The sequence below is a fragment of the Elgaria multicarinata genome, chromosome 3 (genome assembly GCF_023053635.1).
Source record: "Elgaria multicarinata webbii isolate HBS135686 ecotype San Diego chromosome 3, rElgMul1.1.pri, whole genome shotgun sequence".
NCBI lineage: Eukaryota > Metazoa > Chordata > Lepidosauria > Squamata > Anguidae > Elgaria > Elgaria multicarinata.
Genome location: NC_086173.1, coordinates 12,213,224 through 12,232,831, shown reverse-complemented (window position 1 = coordinate 12,232,831; position 19,608 = coordinate 12,213,224). Strand labels below are relative to the sequence as shown.

Below are 19,608 nucleotides of genomic sequence, written 5' to 3'. Positions count from 1 at the left end.
TGAAGTAGAAAGTGAGGAAGAGCTAACAGTTCCCTTCAGTAGCTGATTGAAAAGATAAAGCCATCCCTTTGTCCACAGGGATGCTAATGAAGATACCCTTAGAGATGTAGGCAACACAAGTAATGCACCTATGGTGGGTGTAAATCTTCCTGCAAAGGATTTGTACATATTCAAAAGCCCCCTAGGATGGAGTCAGTGGGCTTCACATTTCCCCCATTCTGAACATAGAGCAGGGAGTGCAAAGGGAACCCTGCCTCTGAAGAGCCAGCAAAGTGTGAATACTCTCAAAGCCTCATCCTCACGATGTGGACAACCATCAGTGGTGTAAATTCTGAAAGACAGGAAGGGATCATGACAGCCCTATGGCTACACCCCCAAGGAGAGTCCATAGCCACACTCCCAAGGGATGCTCCACAATGGAGGCAGCTGTGTTGATCCACTGATTATACATAAAACCCAAAGAACAGCATGATATCCAGTTTATTAGGGCCAGCTGACAGTCAAAGAATGCAGTAGTTAACATACTGGGATTTGGCTGGAGAAATCTGGGTTCACATCCCTGATCAGCCATGAAGTTCACAGTGTGACTCTGCGCCAATCACGGTCTGAGCCTAGCCTGCCTCAAAGGGTTATTGGGGGAATAAAGTGGGGTCATTGTAACCCACACCCGGAGCTCAGTGGAGGAAAAGTGAGTGGGATACAAATATGAACAGCATTAAAGTTCCATGTCATGCGTAAGCCAATTCCCAAGTTGGTGATGCACATTTTGAACTGTTTGTAACAGGCTATAGAATAACTGTATTACTTCCTAATGTACATCTCATGTACCGCACAGACACCTTTGTGTCTTTTAAAATAGCATAGGAAAGGCTCTTGGCTGGTAAATGACTACCGATAACATGGGAACCCTCCAAATGGTGTGGACTACAGCTCCCACCATCCCTGTCCATTGGCCATTTATTTATTTATTTCATTTTTATACCGCCCAATAGCCGAAGCTCTCTGGGCGGTTCACAAAAATTAAAAGCATAATAAAACAACCAACAGGTTAAAAACACAAATACAAAATACAGTATAAAAAGCACAATAGCCCCATACTGGCTGGGGCTAATGGGAGTCTCAATCCAAAATATCTGGAGGGTGCCATGTTGAGGGAAGACTGGAATACAGCATGTCCTATATTCCAACCCCCACAAAGCTGGCGAATGTTCCCAACACGGGCAAATGCTGCCTTTGCAAATGATGTAATTTGTTTCTGCTGCAGAAAAATGTGCTGGAGCTGGACTCCCCCACGTTCCTGCTCCATTACACCACTGGACTTCAAAGCAGTACGTGGTGTTTATACCACAGTAATTTTCAGTCACTGCTCCACCTCCCTCCACTGTGATTTTTAAAGGACGTTGAGTTTATCCACTACTCTTAGCCTCAGTAGTGAAATGGAGCCTCCATACATAGTGGCAGTATATCTCAGAATACTGGGTGCTGTTTTTCAAACAGGAAGCACATGCTCTCACCATCTTGCCTGGCTTGTGAGTCCTCAGAGGCTGCCTAGATAGACCTTGACCTGATTTAACAGGGCAGTTTCTCATGGTTCTTATGTTGTTGCAAACTCTTTGAAATGGATTGTGTAGAGAAGACCTACGGTAATTATTCAAGGGCAGGTAGACACACTGTGCAGTGTGGAATTGAATGAGCTCCAGAGAAGGAAGCAAACTGGGCACTGAAGGAGGAGGAGAAGAAAAAAGGCAGCTCCTTAGAGATGCAGTCCAAGTTCCACTAAAATGGACAGGACTTAGCACTATGGAAATATGTTTACGATCAGCACACCTGTGTGGGAGGGCAGGATCTAATCAAACAAATTCTAACAAGGCATGGCATTTTTAATGGTTATAGGCTGCCCAGGGAGGGGCTGGGTTTCTGATAAGATCCAAACTGGGACGCCTTCTTTACAGAGATGTTTGATTTTTGCCACACACAAGTGTAATGGGTGTGATCAGGTATAACTGGAATGTTCTAGGCTGTGCTTGTGCAGGTGGGCGGACAATGCATATCTCTGACAGTCAATTGCAAAAAACAGTCAGATCACCAAAGGCAATCAACAAGCTATCTTCCCAGCATGGGCAGTGCTCAAATTATGGGGTGCCGTGGGGAGGTAGGGCCCCCACCCTGACTCCTCGACATTGTAGCCAAATCATGTCCCCGTAGCCCTCTAAAAACAGTAGAATGGGTGGGGGTCTTCCATTCAGGCACGTAGCATGGGTGGATCAGGATAAACAGCCTGAGTAAACAAAAGAATGCAGACCTAAAGTCCAGACTGCTCTTCTCAGCCAGGCACATAACCACAAACATAAGTGGGAAGATCCAGGTGGGGTGGACTTAAATAAAAAGTAGGGTTGTCGTAGAACAGGGGCAAAGGAAGCCATCACAAAAGATAGGTGGGCTGGAAGAAGAACTGGGAGCTTGAATGGAATCTCACTCGTATCCATGGGCAGGCCCAGAGATGCGTGTTTGGTAATACCCATTCCTATGTATATGGATTCTGAAGTTAAGTCCTCATTAGGTTCAACAGAGCTTATTCCCAAGGAAGCAGGGATACAACCAGAGGACTCTTTATAGGAAGACTCTGCTACCCCTTTCCCTGCTTCTTCATTCCATTGCTAATGCACATAGAAACATTGAATAGTAGAGTTGGAAAGGCCCTATAAGGTCATCAAGTCCAACCCCTTGCTCAATACAGGAATCCACATTAAAGCATACCTGACAAATGGCTGTCCAGGTGCATCCTGAATGCCTCTAGCGTGGCAGAGCCCACTACTTCCCTAGGTAACTGGTTCCATTGTCATACTGCTCTAACAGTCAGGAATTTTTTCCTGATGTCCAGCCAGAATCTGACTTCCTGTAACTGAAGCCCATTAGTCCATGTCCTGTATTCTGGGATGATCGGGGAGAGATCCTGGCTTTCCTGTGTGTGATAACCTTTCAAGTACTTGAAGAGTGCTATCATGCCTCCCTTCAGTCTTCTCTTCTCCAGGCTAAACATGCCCAGTTCTTTCAGTCTCTCCTCACAGGGCTTCGTTTCCAGACCCCTGATCGTCCTCACTGCCCTCCTCTGAACCCCCTCCGGCTTGTCTGCATCCTTCTTGAAGTGTGGTGCCCAGGACTGGACACATTACTCAAGATGAGGCCTAACCAGACCTGAATAGAGGGGAACTAGTACCTCATGTGATTTGGAAGCTATACTTCTATTCCTTGAATAGAATATCCCCCATATAGAGCCTATGCTTGTGATCCTCTCAGCACACGGTTTGTCAATAGCATAAGAAAACAAAAGGCTGTAGAGCAGCCTTTCTGAACCTGGGGCGCTCCAGATGTGTTGGACTGCATCTCCCAGAATGCCCCAGCCAGCAGAGCTGGCTGGGGCATTCTGGGAGTTGTAGTCCAACACATCTGGAGCGCCCCAGGTTCAGAAAGGCTGCTGTAGAGTATCCTGCCAAGGCTAGTGTTTGGATGTGTGCGGTGGAGACAGAATACCGATGAGTAGGTTTGCCCAGCCTGTTAGTTGCAGGATAGAGATTCTGGTGCATAAATGCTCATGGATACAAATTCAGGAAAAGGCACCAGGAATGCAGACAAAACTGGTCCAAAAATAAGTAGAAACAAGCAGAAATGAGAAAAAGGGGGACTGTAAAAGTGTGTTCATGGTCTAAACAATACCATCCTTATTCATTCCACATTTATTCCCACTCTCACTTCTTCTACCCCTTCCCACAGTTACTCATCTTGCAAAAACAACTAAAAACTATCCAAAACACCACACCTCGACCTAGTCCATGTTCTTCCAGAGCTCCAATTTGCTTTTCCCAGAAGCTTTGTTTCAGATTGATTGATTATAATATACCACCTTTCCTCCAAGGAGCAGTTCTCCCCCCCCCATTTTATGTTCACAACAACCCTGTGAGGTAGGCAAGGCTGAGAGATAGTGACTGGCTCATGGCTGGAGTTGGAATTTGAACCCAGGACTCCCAGATCCTAGCCTAACACTCTAACTGACCATACCACATTGGCTCTGACAGAACCGCACAGAAGTGAAGCTAAACTCCACAGTCCCAGTACCGCTGCATACAGACAAAGGGCTGTATCCAACAAATCCCTTCTGTTTGTGGAAGGGTTTTTGATCCAGCAGAGACCTGAAGTAGCGGAGGGGGAGGGAAGTGATTTTTGCCATTTCCTGCTTATCCTTGCACCCGCCCTCAAAAATCTGCTCCAGAGAGAGTGGGATTCCCTGGAACCATGCAAGAGGTGATATGTATGGAGACTTCAGCAGGAATCACCAAAAATTCTCTCCCCAGCTTTAGGGGACATTTCCCTTCCATGAACAGAAATCCACTCACCCTGTTCCCAAGGCGGGCAGGGCTCTGACAGCCAAGTAATAATGCATCCTCACTCTTATGGACACTAAACAGCCCCAAACCTGGGAACGCTGAACATCACATGGTTTTCTTTGTTGACATTTCTATCAAAATGTTTTTCATGTGCTTTTATGATAGGTTTGGTTTTGATTGTAAACCACCTTGAGCGCCATCTGGTGGAAAAGCAGATCATAAATTTAACTGTCAATCAATCAATCACTATTGCCCAGAGGCAGGCCTTCCCCTAGACAAGACGTGGTAGCCGCCTCAGACTGTGGATTTTGAAAGACAAGAAAAGCGGCAGAGTTAGCAGCAGGCAGGAGTGACCCATGGGGCATGATCCACTGGGAAACTCCCCCGCACAAGCATCATTGACATGAATTTTGGGGCTCTTGTGCAGGTCTCATTCATTCTGAGGGGACTTTCATCTTATTTATTTATTACATTTATATCCTGCCTTTTTTCCTTCAAGGAACCCAAGGTGGTGTACATAATCCTCTTCCTCTCCATGTTATCCTCACAACAACAACCCTGTAATGTAGGTTGGGCTGAGAGTCTGTGACTGGCCCAAAGTCACCCAGTGGGTTTCCATGGCCGAGTGGGGACTACAACCTGGATCTCCCAGCTCCCAGTCCGACACCTTAGCCACTACACCACACTGGCTCTTAGTGGTTTGTGCCCTGTGTCAAGAAGCGCAGACAGATGCAACTCGGATTTTCCCTCTCAGGTGGAAAATCTTACTATCCTCATCCTTTGTATCAAGGAAGTTGAGTTTCTTTCAACCCGAGGGCCAAATTCCATTGTGGAGAAACTCTCAGGGGCGACATTCCAGGGCGAGCCAAGGGCAAAAGAGGAGGGACCAAAATCCTAAAAATACCAGGATGTTGTAGCTTAAAGCTCTTACTGCCAGTAACTAAACCTTAGGAGAGGCATTTCAACTTTTGGGAATGGGGAAAGAATTTCACAAAAGCTGGAAAATAATCTAATAATTGGTTGTTCAGAGACCTGGGGAACCCTGCAGGGCCTGAATAGGACCCCAGGAGGGTTGAATGTGGCCCCTACACCTGATGTTCTGTATCCCTGCTTCATATCTAAATGTCTACATGATTTGTTCTGAAGTATAATCCTAGTTGCCCTTGGACTGAACAAATATGAGAAGGTGAAATCCAAAGTCAGTGTCTGGACATCTAGGGCAGGAAGGGGTGGGAGAAGGTAGATCTCAATCTACTGGTAGTTCTCTGAGGGATTTGCAGTAGATCAACAAGGACTTCTGTCTCCCTATTGTTTAGCAAGGAGTGACAACAAAATGACCCTCGTGGCCCTTAATTGTGCTGCTGAAATGATGAAAGCTTGGGGTAACCAGGAACGGGGTTTTGTATGGAAGAACTGTGAGCCGTACTCAAATTCCTGGACTCAAAATTATTTCATTTTAAGTGTTTGTCTTTGGCACCAGGCTACGGTTGGTGGAACTTAGGGCTCTAATCAAAAACAAAGTAGATCCGGAAGCCTGCCCACCTGCAATAAACGGATTTGAAAGTTCTCCAGTCTTGCATATAAGGACAGTTCCTAAGAATTTGGGTCCCGCTTGGACAATTCTGATGCTGATACTTAGGAATTTGAAATATTTTTCCTGGCACACAGCTGATTTTAAACTCTGCTTTGGCCTGGGAGCCCACCCAGATGAGATAAACTTGCCATCCTTCTGAAGGGGAAAGCCTGGCTATTATTTTTGGAAAGCCCTTCTTTGGGGCCTACCCCAGAGAAGGATTTAATGACTCACAGCCTGGGAAGCGGAGATGAATGGGAAGAGCCTTATGCATGTGGCAGTGATTACAGCAAGTGGGTTTTAAATTGCTCTCCACTACAGCTGGCTACAAAAGGGGTGGGGGAGTTCTAGTATCTTCAAGGCCTCCTTTGGAAAAGCCCCGTTCGGCTTCCTGCCTGCCCTGAAGAAATGTTTGGCCAGTAATTCACAGGCTTATAAAAGACTGGGGGGATGGGACCGTGGTGGCCATGCTTCTAGGAAACTTTGGAGGAGGGGAAGAAAAACTGCTGAAGTTTCTAGCCGGAGCTAAATGGCAACAGAGGAATGCACTGGTAGAGAATAAAAGGAGAACATTTGCTGGGCAGCTTGCAATTCCTCCGCAGATAGGATGACACTGCAGTGAGAGGAGCAGAGCTGAAGGAGACTGTCTCTCTGTACAAAATCAGTGACCATCCATTTAAAGGCAGGGATATGGAGGTAATATGATTGCACCCACACTCAAGGAATAAGCATTTGGCCAGCCTTCTCAACCTGGCGCTCTCCAGGTGAGTTGGGATTACAATTCCTATCATCACCAACACTGATTGTGATCGCAGAGGGTGATAGGGGCTGTAGTCCAACAAATCTGGAGGGGCACCAGATTGGGAAAGGCTGCACTATCTTTTCCTGTCTCTCCACGCTGTGAATGAAGAATTCAACTCGGAAGCCTGAGTTCCTTTTTCCCTACTATCTTACCCACATCCAATCAATAGGTGGTCCTAAACTGTTAAGTAAGAGGGTTCTTATACAGTTTTCTTTCTTTCTTTCATGTGTATATGTTGTCTGTAGTTTTATGTAAATGCTTTTCTTTTTGTATTTTGTATAATGTACTTTTAATGGTTTTTAATTTTTGGAAACCGCCCAGAGAGCTTCATCTATGGGGCAGTATAAAAATCTAATAAATGAAACAAAAAAATATATAACCTCCTAACACAGATTGCAACTTTACCAGGGCCTTCCTTAAAAGTTAGGCTGTATTGCAGTCCACACACCACTTTGGACTGCCACACACCACCAATCCAGAGGTAAATCGCTTTCTTGGGAGTCCTAAACTCACTTCCTTGGGAGTTGCAGCCCAATTACTATGCCTGCTTACCCGGAAATGAGCCTCCCTTATGCACACTAACCTGGACGCAAGCTGTACTGAACACTGTGGGACACACATAGGACTGGACTGCAGTTTTATTCAGAAATAAGTCCTCTTGAGTTCAATGGGGCTTACTCCCACGTAGGTGTTCAAATCAAAAGCATACGGCTAAGGCAAGAGTTGCAAGACATACATCAGCCCACCCTGATTACTTAAGCCTCCTGACAGTAAACCGGTCAGATCTTCGCCCTCTGACCACAAGAGCCACCTCCACATCCTACCTTGGGAGCTTGGGCCACAGATAGTACCATTTTAATCACTTCCTCCCTTGCCTGTTTCTGTCTTGGGCGTACACATTCTAAAAACAAAGGTCCTAGGGCTAAAGCTGAAAAGAAGGTACGCTCTAATCTGCTCACACTGCCTGTGTTACTCAGTAGAGATGGAAAGGCACTCTGTACATTCACAAAGGCGTCTTTCTTTAGCAATATTTCATTTCAGTCACTGCTAAACCAAGGTTCAAAGTATAACTCTATAAATCTTTACTAAGCCTTTTCCTCCCCACAACACACACTGACTTTTAGGCCTTAGCTAGACGAGGCGAAATCCCGGGGCGATCCCTGGGATTGTTCCTGTCTGTCCACATGACGCACAGGGGATCCCGGAATCAGGGAGGGATGATCCCTCCCTTGCCCCGGGATCTCGCCTTCGCCTTTGAGCCCGCTTTTTCCACAGTCTCGGGATGATCCTGAGACTACAGAATGTGTGGGCGGGCATCACAAGTTGTCCTGGTTCCTTGCGAGGAGCCGGGACATGCAAGGAGCCCATTAGAGGTGGGGTGGGGTGGGGGAAAACTAAGTTTAATTAAAAAAAACAACCCTACCTTTCTGTGCGCTTCTATTTTAAGAAAAAAAATGGCGGGTGCAGCGTCCTCACCCTCCGAGGTCGTCGCGTGCCGCGTGTAAGCAGAGGGGGATATCTCACAATAAAAATATCGCGAGATCTTCACCCCTCTGTCCCGCTAGACCGCTAGGTCTAGCTGAGGCCCTACACTACAGAGAAATGTTGCATAGTATTAAGAGGTCAATATAGAGAATACCTAGGGTTGTGTCCTACTAGAACAGACTTCTATCTAATGTTAGTCCTACTTAGAGCTGGCCCATTGGAATGAATGAGACATTAGTCACGACTAACTTTGACGTGAATGGAACTTGTTAGTTTTTATCCAGTCTTTTTAAACTAATCTTTTAATCTTTGTAAACTGCCCAGAGAGCTTCGGCTATGGGGCAATATATTAATGTAATAAATAATAATAATAATTTCAATGGTTCTACATTAAGTAAGAGTAAAATTGAATACAACCCATTGCAAAATAGTTAACACTGAAAAACTGCAAAATGAAGCTCAATAATAGAAACTAAAAAAGAAAGTTAATCTCATAATGAATACATAAAACCCAGATTCAAATAAACCTGTGTGCATTTTCTCAAGCTCCAGTATGCAACTGGAAGTGGGAACAAGAGAAGATAAAGAGTATTAAAATGCACAGCACAACTTTATTATTTTTTTCATTTCTATACCACTTAATAGCTGAAGCTCTCTGGCTCATTCACGAAAATTACAAACCACGAATACATAAAAAATATAACAATTTATGTTTGCTTTCTTGAACCCCATGGTAGCTGGAAAACTGGAAAGGTAATACTACTACTACTACTATATTTCTTACCCGCCTCTCCACTTGGATCGAGGCGACGAACAACAGCGAATATAAAACACATAAAAACTGATTAAAAACATAGTATACATGATTAAAACATCCTAAAAACATTCTAAATATAAGGTGGACCAAAAGGCCAAACTAGACACGACAGGAGCAGCCATGTTTGCTGTTTACATATCTGCTCTGTTTATGTTTAATATGAGCAGGTGTGTGTGCTTGATTTATGCGAAAAGGAGGGCAGGTGAGGGGAGATGTATCCTCTCCCCCAGCTCCGATTTACCTCCCTGTGATCCACTGTAGATCTGCTCAGGTATGGAAAGTGAAGTGGGCTGGCAAAAAAGGGGGGCTAAAAGCCACAGAGCACAGTGGAACGAAGTGGGGAGGGTTCAGCTCCCCTGCTCTGCATGCCCCTTCTCACATGTGCAAGGACTTCTAAACAGATGAATAATAAACTACCTTGGCCTTATGGTATGGGAGACAGGACCAGCCCAAGACACTTTGGTGCTTATGGGATCAAATGGCACACACCCTGCCCGCTTGCACACACACAGAATAATTTACATGTGGCACAACCCAGTGGGCAAGTTCTCCTGCGCAAACCTCCATTGAAATGAATGGGAGCTGTGGAAGAGCGATGCAGTGCAGCTCCCATTGATGTTAATGGGGGACTGTGGAGAACTAAACTGTGCCCCCCACTGGTCAGATCTCTGTACTTCCTTAATGGCCCTTAAAATCTGCTGGGCTCCGCGTGCTCTCTTCAGGCTGGCCCAGTGGACAGAGATGCAGATCAGGCTGCATATGTGCTATATGAACACACAGAGTCCCTAAAATTCAGGCGCGCCATTTAGAACCTGTTCCCAACTAGACCTGGGGATAGAACCAGAATCCTGTCTGCTGCGTACACGCATCCCAAAACCGGTCCTCTTTCCTTAGCCCACCCACCCTCGCCGTCTTTTGAAGGAAGCCTGCGGTTCTGATCGGTCTCCCTTCCCCCATCTCACCCCTCCCTGGTACCACTTACTAAATCCAGTTTCTCTCTCAGAGCCGAGGACGGAACCCACTACTCTCTCTCTCTCTCTCTCTCTCTCTCACTCACTCCTTTCTAAAGCCCAGGCAAAGCTTTTCAGACCTGGAGGTGCTCAGAGACAACAGGCTCTCTCAGCTACAACAAAACCAGATAAAGGCAGTTAAAGAGACTCAGGTTACAATTCCTGGGTGGCTCAGGTCTCCTGCTAGGCAAGGAAGGCGGGCCTAGGGGAGGCCACACGAAGAGGGATGGGCTGAGGCAGAAAGAGTGTGTGTGTGTGAGGGAGAGAGAGAGAGAGAGACAGAGAGAGCTTGCAACATTGCCTTGCAAGAGTCAGCATTTCCAAGGGTTTCTACTGTGACAAGAGTTTTGAGCTGGCTGAGCTTGGTGCCTTTTTGGTCTTGGTGGTTTTGTGTGTGTGTGTGTGTGTGTGTGTTTTGGTTGGTCTTCCAGTGTGTTCTTGAAAAGCAAAGAAAGACGAAGAAAGGAAGGCCTAAGCTCCCCAGGAATGACTAGGAGCTCACCCTCAAGAAGCCATCCTGGGTACCAGCGGTGGGGAGACCAGCGTTAAAAATAAATAAAGCTCAGGGTGTTGGAGGTGCGCTCGTGTGCTCAGGTAAGGGCTCTCTGCTTCAAAGGAAAAAAGAAGGGAGGTTTGCAAGGCGGAAAGTTTGCACTGGTTGGCGCCTGCCTGCAGCCTGGTTGAAAACAATGAAAGAAGGGTTTAAAAACTTAAGCTTGTTTCAACTTCTCCCTACAGTAAGTTCAATACAGTGCGGGCTGTTAGGACAAGATTCTTCTCTCTCCTCTCTCTCTCTCTCTCTCGCCCTCTCTCTCTGTTTCCTCTGAATCCGGGTGACTAAGGATGGATGCTGTCAGTGTGTCCATGTGCAAACGCTCTCGTTACCTGGACCTGCATCTTCCTGTTGGGGGAAGGGCCAGGCGAGGGGGGTGGCGGAGAGGGGGAGGAGAAAGGGCAAGGGAGTTCAAGTTAATTACAATGTTCTGCTTGGAGAATAAGTCTTAACTTGTTTAAAGGAGGAAGAACAAGCGTGTAAAGAATGGTCTCAGTTTGCCCGGCCCATAAACGAGGAAGGAATTCTGATCTGATTAGGCATGTAACAAGAGCTGGCCTCTTCCAAGTTGGCTGGAATTCGAAGAATCTCAGCATTTCGTTGTAAAATAATAATAATGTTCCTAGCCCTCATTGTTGGGACAGGTCTGGTAACAGGATTTCCAGTGGTCAGGTAGTAGGGCATGTTCTTGACTTGATAGGAAAAGCTGGCAGAATCCGAATTACATTTTTCCTTGTTACTAATTCCCCTGGGTCCCTACGTTAGTTAATTAATTAAATTCATTAATCCTTCAATCATCGGGATGGATCTCAGTGATCCTGGTTCTCTGTTGTCTTCGCAGGGGAACAAGAAGCAATTTGTGTGTGTGTGTGTGTTTTTTTTTTTTACTTTCCACAAGTGGACTATGTTGGGAGGTACAGAAATGTGAAACAGGATGACCTGGGAAGTGGGGCAGGGGTTGAAGGATATTAATGGAGCTGTAAATGGACTGATAGGTGCTGCTGTGTAGAGCATGTGGCTTATTTTTAAAGAAATGTTTTTTAAAGGCTGCAACGTGGGAGAGGTCTTCTAGGACATAGGATTCACCTCAGTGTAAAATGAAGTTAGGAATCTAACCCCAGCCCTTTAGGCTGAACCTGAATGTTGCCTACTCACCTTATTGTCCTGTTAATAATATCTGACCACTCCCCCCATTCCTCCCCCCCCCCCCCCATGGCTGTACTTTCACACAGCTGAACTGGTCCAATATGAAGAAGTCCTTGGATTGATTAATAGTGCAGGGTACTTAAGCAACCCTGCTAGGTCAGTGTAGGCAGATAACTCCTGGGTTTTGTGGTAAATCTCCCTCCGCCCTCTGGGGATGGACATTTGCCTGCCATCCTGAAACATAGGTAACCTACCACTAGGCGAAGCGGATTTTGAAAGCTGAGGAGTAAGAAACAGACATTGGCCCATGGGCACAATCCACCGGTAAATGTCTCCTGCACAAGCCAAGATAAAAAGTGAGCTTTGCAAGAGAATGGTAGTGCTGCTCCTTCTAACGAGATTTGCACAGCAGGTCTTCCCAGTGGGTTGTGCCCCATCTTAATTAGTGAGAGGGTGATGCCTTTTGGATTTCCCACCTCAAGCACCGGAATATCTTGAGACAGCCCTGTACTGGATGAACTGCTACAGGTTATTTCATTGGCATGCAGAAGCCGCCTCCTCCTGCTCAGTTTTGGTGATATTTTGTGCCAAGGCAAGGCATACGTATCCAATCTGGTGCCCTCTAGATACGTTGGATCACAACTCTCATCATCTCCAGCCAGCAGTAGCCATGCATATCTGGTGGACCAGGTTGGGGAAGGCTGGCGTATGCCTTGCCTTGGCCCAAAATACCACCAAAATGAAGCAGAATGCTTCTCTTGAGACCGCATTGAACCCAACATCAATTGAAGAAGGATTTCGTCTCACACATCTACAGCAGATCTCAACAGAATCACAGCAAATACTCCACATAGTATCAATCCTTCATCACTCCAGTTGCTGACTTAACGCTGCACTGGTTGGGCCAGTTTTGTTCAGATAGGAGGCCTAAAGGGAGCTTATACTTCCCAGCTTCAGTTTGATTCAAAGAAACTCGTAACAGAGTGAACACTGAAGGGATTCTCAAATAATATGAGGACAGGTCTCATTAAGGAAGAGAAAATCAGCTGACACTGCTCTTCGAGTGAGTCTCAGTGTGTTACCTCAGTGTGTTACCTCAGCCAGGATTTGCCCAAATCCTATGAGGAGACTCTAAATCATTTATGTGTCTTATGCCTTGCTTTATAGTATAGTGCCATTTCTTTGTTTTCTCCAAGGATGAGGGAAACTTTACATATCGGTTTTGATGAAAAATCAAGTACAGGTTTCACGTTTCCCTAAATCTGGGATGCTGTAGCAAAAATCATGACCTCTGCCTTGGAGCTGAAACAAATAGTCACAAATTCTTCAGACTTTCAAATTTGAATTATTTTGATTTCTTTTAACCTAAGAATTTGAAATTGGATGCTTTAAATTCTTTGTTGCTTTTAAAGTTGGCAGCTTATGAGATTTCATATTTGACACCTGCCAAAATCTTAAAAACTGTCAAATGTCACACCATTCCAACTATCAAATATAGGGAAATAATAAATACTGTTCCATGTCAGCTCTCAAATACCAATGCCATTCCATGTCAACGATCAAAATGCTGTCAAACACGAATTCCCAGATACTGAAATCAAACAATAAAAGATAAAATCAGAGCGTTTCAGTCATATCAACATTTGCAGAGATGAAATTTGGAGAGATTTTTTGGGGAGCAAATTTATCTCAACCCGGTCAGTCTTATCTAGTAATGAATGGTTCAGCAAAATCTCACTACATGAGCTGTGTCCAGATTACACAATACGTTGCGTTGAAGGTTTAATAACTAGGGCCCCGAATCCCTTTCTAAATTGCTGAAGAACAGTTAAGCAACTCAATTTCCTGTGGTTTGAATAAGGATAAATTGTGTTTTCTTAATCATACTACGTATGTTAATCAACTCACTGTGATGACTGTTATCACCCAATGATTATCACTGTCTGTACTTTTTGCATTTCAGTTTCCTTTATCAACAGTTTATCTCTTCCCCCTCCCCCATCATGTCTGTATAAAACTGCCAATTTGAGGCTAACATTTCATGCATCTGATGAAGTAGACAGTGTCCGTAAAAGTTTATGCCACAGTAAATCTGTGTCACTCTTCAAGGTGCACAAGACTCTTCGCTGTTTTCAAAAGGGGGATTTGTGTTTTGGGTGGGACCTGGTCTAAGAGAGGTTTAATAATGATAATAACTTTCCACATCAGCATCTTCTCTGAGAAACCCCAAAGCGTCTGCTGTGGATTCAGTGTATGCTGCAGAGAACCCTGGGAAAGTTCTAGTGGCACACATTCTGTTCACACACAGTGCTAGCCAGATCTTTAGGCCTCCCCATGTGAGCAGCGTAGACCCTTTTACGCATTGCAGGTGAAGATTGGTAGCTGGTAGGGTAACCTATCCACCATTACTAAACTTCTTCATGGGACACTTAAAAAAATAATCTTAAAGCATATTCCTTTCCTTTTGAGCTTTTCATTGTAATTTACAATGTAAAAGAGTGAGTGTGGTGTAATGGTTAGCATGTTAGACTGGGACTCTGGAGATCCAGGTTCTAGTTGTCACTTGGCCATGAAGCTCACTGGGTGACTTTGGGCCAGTCACTGAGTCTCAGCCTAACAAGGTTGTGAGGATAAAATGGAGAGGACAAGGACCATGTAAGCCGCCTTGGGTTCCTTGCAAGAGGAAAAAAGGCAGGATATAAATGTAATGATGAATGAATGAATGAATAATTAAATAAATAAAGGCAATCTCATTTATTCACAGATTACTCTTTAGTCTATCTCCTCCTTAATTTTTACTTCATTACCCCTCCCCGATTCCATTTGGATTCAAACCGGATCACTGTAAACCCCCAAATGCGTGTTCTTTTAACCCCTCATTATCAGGCCAACCCAGAATTGAATGTCCCAGGTTCTGAGTACTACAAGGAGCTCCTTCGTTCTTCATATCATACCAGGTGGGAGTTTTTATTGTTGGGTTTAGTCTTGAGTGTGACCACCTCCATCCTTGGTGCCAAGCTCCAAGGCCAGTTGTCTAATAGCAAAGCAAGGCCAGACAGTTCTTTCAACAACAAAAAAAATCAAGGGAAGGATTTACCTGTCAGCGCCAGGCCTCCACCCACGCTCTGGTCTTTGCTTCCCTGCATTTCAAACCAACCCTCTAATTGTTCTGTCTCCCCTCAGCAGAGCTTTAGGCTTACACTGACTTAGGGGTCCTGTCACTGAGGCAGACAAGGCTGGTTTTCAAGCTTTTAGAAACAAAACAAGACTACCCCAGTCCTTTGATATGGACAGAGGGAGGAAATGCCCATGATGTCCACATACAACTCTCCTGCTACTGTCACCTCTAGTTAAGGCTGTTTTTCTGGGTTTGAGAAACAATATAACTGCCTCCCCCACCCCACAAAACCTGTTTACTGGAGGTCAAAATGGCATGTGTAAACACCATGAGCAGCACAAGACCTCTTTAAAAACCACCTTCAACCCTCTGCAAACAAAGTAAAAGAAAACACAAACCCATCTCCAGCCTGAATTGGCCTGCCAAGTGGTGAAGAGGACTGTACAACACAGATGTGCAGGAAAATGGCTGTCTTTATATGAGCTCTTAGGTGGGACCAGATGTAGTGCAAGGGCCTGAGGAGGGGGTATCTATATCTCCAAAATCCTCTTCTTTGCTTTCTATCTCAGCTGTTTCAACACTTATCTACATGGGTAAACTTTTAACATTGCAGGTGGCATGCTGTCAATATTACAATCACACTAGAAGAGCTCCCTTCTTGCAACACTCACATGAAGGAACAACACACACAATACGATTATTTAATTGATGTTCCACCTTTCTGCCAAAGAATGGCACTCAAGGCGGCTTACAATATAAACCAAATTGAAAATAATTTAAAACCCAATTAAAGGACAACGATCAAAGAAATAAGCAGCAAGGGTTGAAAGAAAGGTTGCCTTTAATATTTTCTTTTTTTACTCCCCCCTTTTTTCAAAGAAAAAAAGAAAATGAGTGTGTGCTCAACCCACAGCCCCCCAAATTAAAATGGACTCTCTGTGATTAATCAACTAAAGCGTTGCCTGATTAAGTCCCTAATTAAACTGATTGAAGCCCTAAAGGTAAGCTTTGCAAGATCTCAGCTCCCCTGCAAGTTAAATAACAATGGAGAAGGAAATGGACATACATCTGCTCTTTGAATACCTTTAAAGATGGCAAATAATTTTGCTTAAATGTGATTTAAATCGCTGTGAATTGGAAAATAGCTGATATTGTTTTTACTTCAAGCAGTGGGTGGGAGACAGAACAGGAAGTGGGGATTTCTGAGAAAAACTGGTGTGTGTTTTTTTCTTTTTCTTTTTAAAGAGCCTGTGCATCTGCTAAATTATTGCAGGTAAGAAGTAAAAAGGTTTTTTTTATGTTCTGGCAATCTGGTGGCAAATGTCTTTTTGTTGTGCTGTTGTTAGTCAGTAGCTGTAGGAGTTGAAATTCAGAAACGTCCATTGCTAATAGCACTTTTGTTCTGTGGAAATTACACATTCTCAATGTTCAAATCACAGATGTGACTTTGTTAGGTAAATGCAATTTCTCTCACAGTTAACATTTCCGTTGTGAGTGTTGTGGTTACCTGTCTGCATTTTGCAGCCTCTATGACTGAGCTGTTGAGATTCAGGCCAAATTTGACTCATCTGAGGTCCCAGTCTGGCACTATGGAGTTCCCCAGATGACACGCCCCCTTCTGGCCCCATCACTTTACTCCAACCACCAATCATTTGGTTGTTTTACACAATTTTTCCTCATTCTAAAAGAATGGAATGCCTAAGGAATAATTACTGGCAGTGAGAGCTTTAAATTAAAATACACTGGTATTTTTGGTGTTCTGGCCACCGAGGGCGTCTCCAAAATCAAATTTGGCCCTCAGGCTGAAAGACACCCATGCTTCATGATAAGACCTTTGAAACAGACAGGGATGTTCCCTACCTTGAGTAAACAGTTATATGAGGTCTCTCCGATGTTTACAAAGTTCTTAAAATCTCTTTGATAGAATCCAGTCTAATGCCCTCATGTAGGGTATATTTAAGGCATTTTCAGGGTGCTTTTGAAGCTCACCAGCAGGTGAAGAAGGAAATTTAGGATGTTTTTAGGATGTTTTAATAATATATACTATGTTTTTAATTCAGTTTTATGTATTTTATATTATTGTTGTTTCCTGCCTCGATCCAAACAGAGAGGTGGGTAAGAAATTATTATTATTATTATTATTATTATTATTATTATTATTATTATTATTATTATGTATTTTATGTTCTGGCAACCTGGTGGTAAGGGAGAGAAAGGGTTCAATCAGTCCTGTACTGGATATTGGACTTTTGCTTGCTATTTTTTTTATCAATTATCATTCCTATAGCAACATACATACCTGTCCTCAAATCATAGTGAAAGCAAAATTAGCATTCAAATCATAGTAATACTTAGCAATAGTATTATAGCTTAGCTTTACTACTGGCAATACTTAACTACAGTATTATATCTTTATATAATGCATTTCAAATAGTCCAAGTGCTTCCCATACATTATCTTTTTGTAATTTTCATAGCAGCTCTGCAAGCTGAGCAGGTGTTATTATCCCCATGTTTCAGAGGGGGTGGATAAAATACTGGCTTGCCTAAGGCTGTCTAGTGAGTTTATGATTGGGGTGAGATTTGAACTGGAAATTTCAGGCTTGCAGCTTAGATCTTAGATCTTCCAAAATTTGTATTGGAGAAACTGTTGTCTTTTCTAAAGTAAGAGAATGAAATGAATGCTTGCCTTTCAGAACATTGTTTTACACTTCCAAAAAGAAAAAGAAAAATTCATTACAGCACATTCACTCACCTTAGACTCAGATTGGTATGCAGGGTTGCCAGCTGACTAAAAAAAATCAGCTGAGCTGTTTCTGTGCCTGTAAACAGCAGCTTGATCAGCAGAAATAAGCAGTTAAAGCTTTTAAAGATCAAGCTGCTGTTTAAAAGAGAGGATCAGGGGCTGATTTAAAAATTGATAACCTTATATCTATGTGTATTCAGTAACAAAGAACCCCATATTCTGCAGGAAGGAACACTAAAAGCCCACTGGGAGGGTGTTTGCAAGTGTGCATTAGTTATTCAACTTCCAATTTTTATTTTTAATAGTGGGGGCAAGGAGGGGAGGATAGGACTGTGAACTTTTCAGCCAGCCCTGTCTTTCATGACTTGATGGGTGCCTGGGAGTAAGCTGATCTTCAGCAATTATCACCAGCAGATCAAGTAGCTGTTTGAAAAGTTGGCAATCTGGGGAGGAGGGGTGTGTGCAGAGGGCTACACCCACATTTTTTCTCCCTGAAATGGGATTGCCTTCCTCCTTGCTAGAGTATTCCAGTGGTATGCTGTAGTAAGGAGGAAAGCCAGGGATTACTCAAGATTGGCTTTACCAGGAGGAATTTTAAGGAGTTGTACTCATTTTAAAGAAAACGTTGAACCAATTGGGTTGGGGTTTTTTTGCATTGCTTTTCCCATGCTATTTGTTTGCAGAAGGAGGAGGGGGTAGAGATTGGTTTGGTTGAGGAGTGCAGGCTTAAGCTAGCAGAATGTAGTATCATATTGTTGAGGATGTGGAGGGGGGGACAGAAGGTACCTTACAAGTGAATCTTTTTACATTGGGGAGTGGCTTTCTGGAGCATAGCCAGTGGCCAGTTCGAATCACGCTCTTTCTCCATCCTTATTCATTTGTGTCATCTTAAACCAAACTGTAATGCATGCATTAGTCAACAAGGAATTAATTACAAGGCATTTTGTTTGTAAATAAGCATGTGTTGTGGTGAGGACTGGAACCCATAGCTAGAACATAACGGAATAAAAATTGCTCCCATTCTGTTAAAGCTCAGGGAATGTTTCTTGCATACAGAGATGTTCCATGCGCAGGTCATTCTCCAACACTGTGCACATGGAGGGGAGAAATCCTTGCTTGTGTGGAATATCGTAGACATTTACATGCACACTGGCACTGCTGGATTGGTGTGATTGTCCTTGATGCAGAGTAGGTTGAAGACTCTGACCCTGTTCAGATGACAAGCTAAGCCACAGTGGTTAAGGATTTTGAGCTAAACATTATGGCTTAGCTTGTTATGTGAACTATGAGTGTGTTGTGTGAACCATTCCTAACCATGGCTTGATATGTTCACTAACCATTGGCTGCAAAAGGGTTAGCGGACTAGCCATGGCTTAGCGTGTTGTCTGAACAGGCCCTTTGAAGCTGAGGACTTTCCAAATTCATTTTGCTGCAGAGGCTGAAATCTCCCTGAACCCCTCTTTGTCTGTATTCAGAGCATGGGAATGCCTGGTCCTCTGCCTTAAGAGAAGCACTTGAAACTTTTTAAAGGACCGTGGAGAGAGGGGGTGGGGTCAGGGAAAGGGGGCACAGCCATCTAGAGACCCCTGGAGAGCCAGATTGGGACCCCTGGGCCTCAGAGTCTGTACTCTTGCTTTACTCCCTCCTCCAAGTTGCTGACCATCATTGAGCAGGGGGTTGGACTCGATGGCATTGTAGGCCCCTTCCAACTCTGCTATTCTATGAAACCTAGTTACTGACCAAGGAGGGATTCAGGGAAGGCTCTGTTGAGAAACAGGTGTTTAGTCAGGATTTAATGACAGACTGGGAGCTGATGTTCTAGTAATTATAGAGGTTCTAATCTGGTTTGTGAGAGATTCATAAATGCCACAGTGCATTTAATGCTGTTCTTCGGTACATCCAGTGGGGTGGGACTACAGGAGGTAGTAACAGAAACCATGTACTGAAAACACAGCAAACACACCCTAGCTTCTCCTT

General features: G+C 44.1%; 1 protein-coding gene across 1 annotated transcript in view; it reads left to right on the top strand.

Moving 5' to 3' along the window:
* The first annotated feature begins 10,360 nt into the window (after nt 1-10,360).
* The window catches only part of LPAR2 (lysophosphatidic acid receptor 2), a 51,495-nt gene continuing 42,247 nt past the window's right edge, over nt 10,361-19,608 (top strand). Inside the window, exon 1 of the mRNA XM_063123056.1 lies at nt 10,361-10,663. The gene's annotated coding sequence lies outside the window, so the exon portion shown is untranslated. The remainder of the gene's footprint in view (nt 10,664-19,608) is intronic.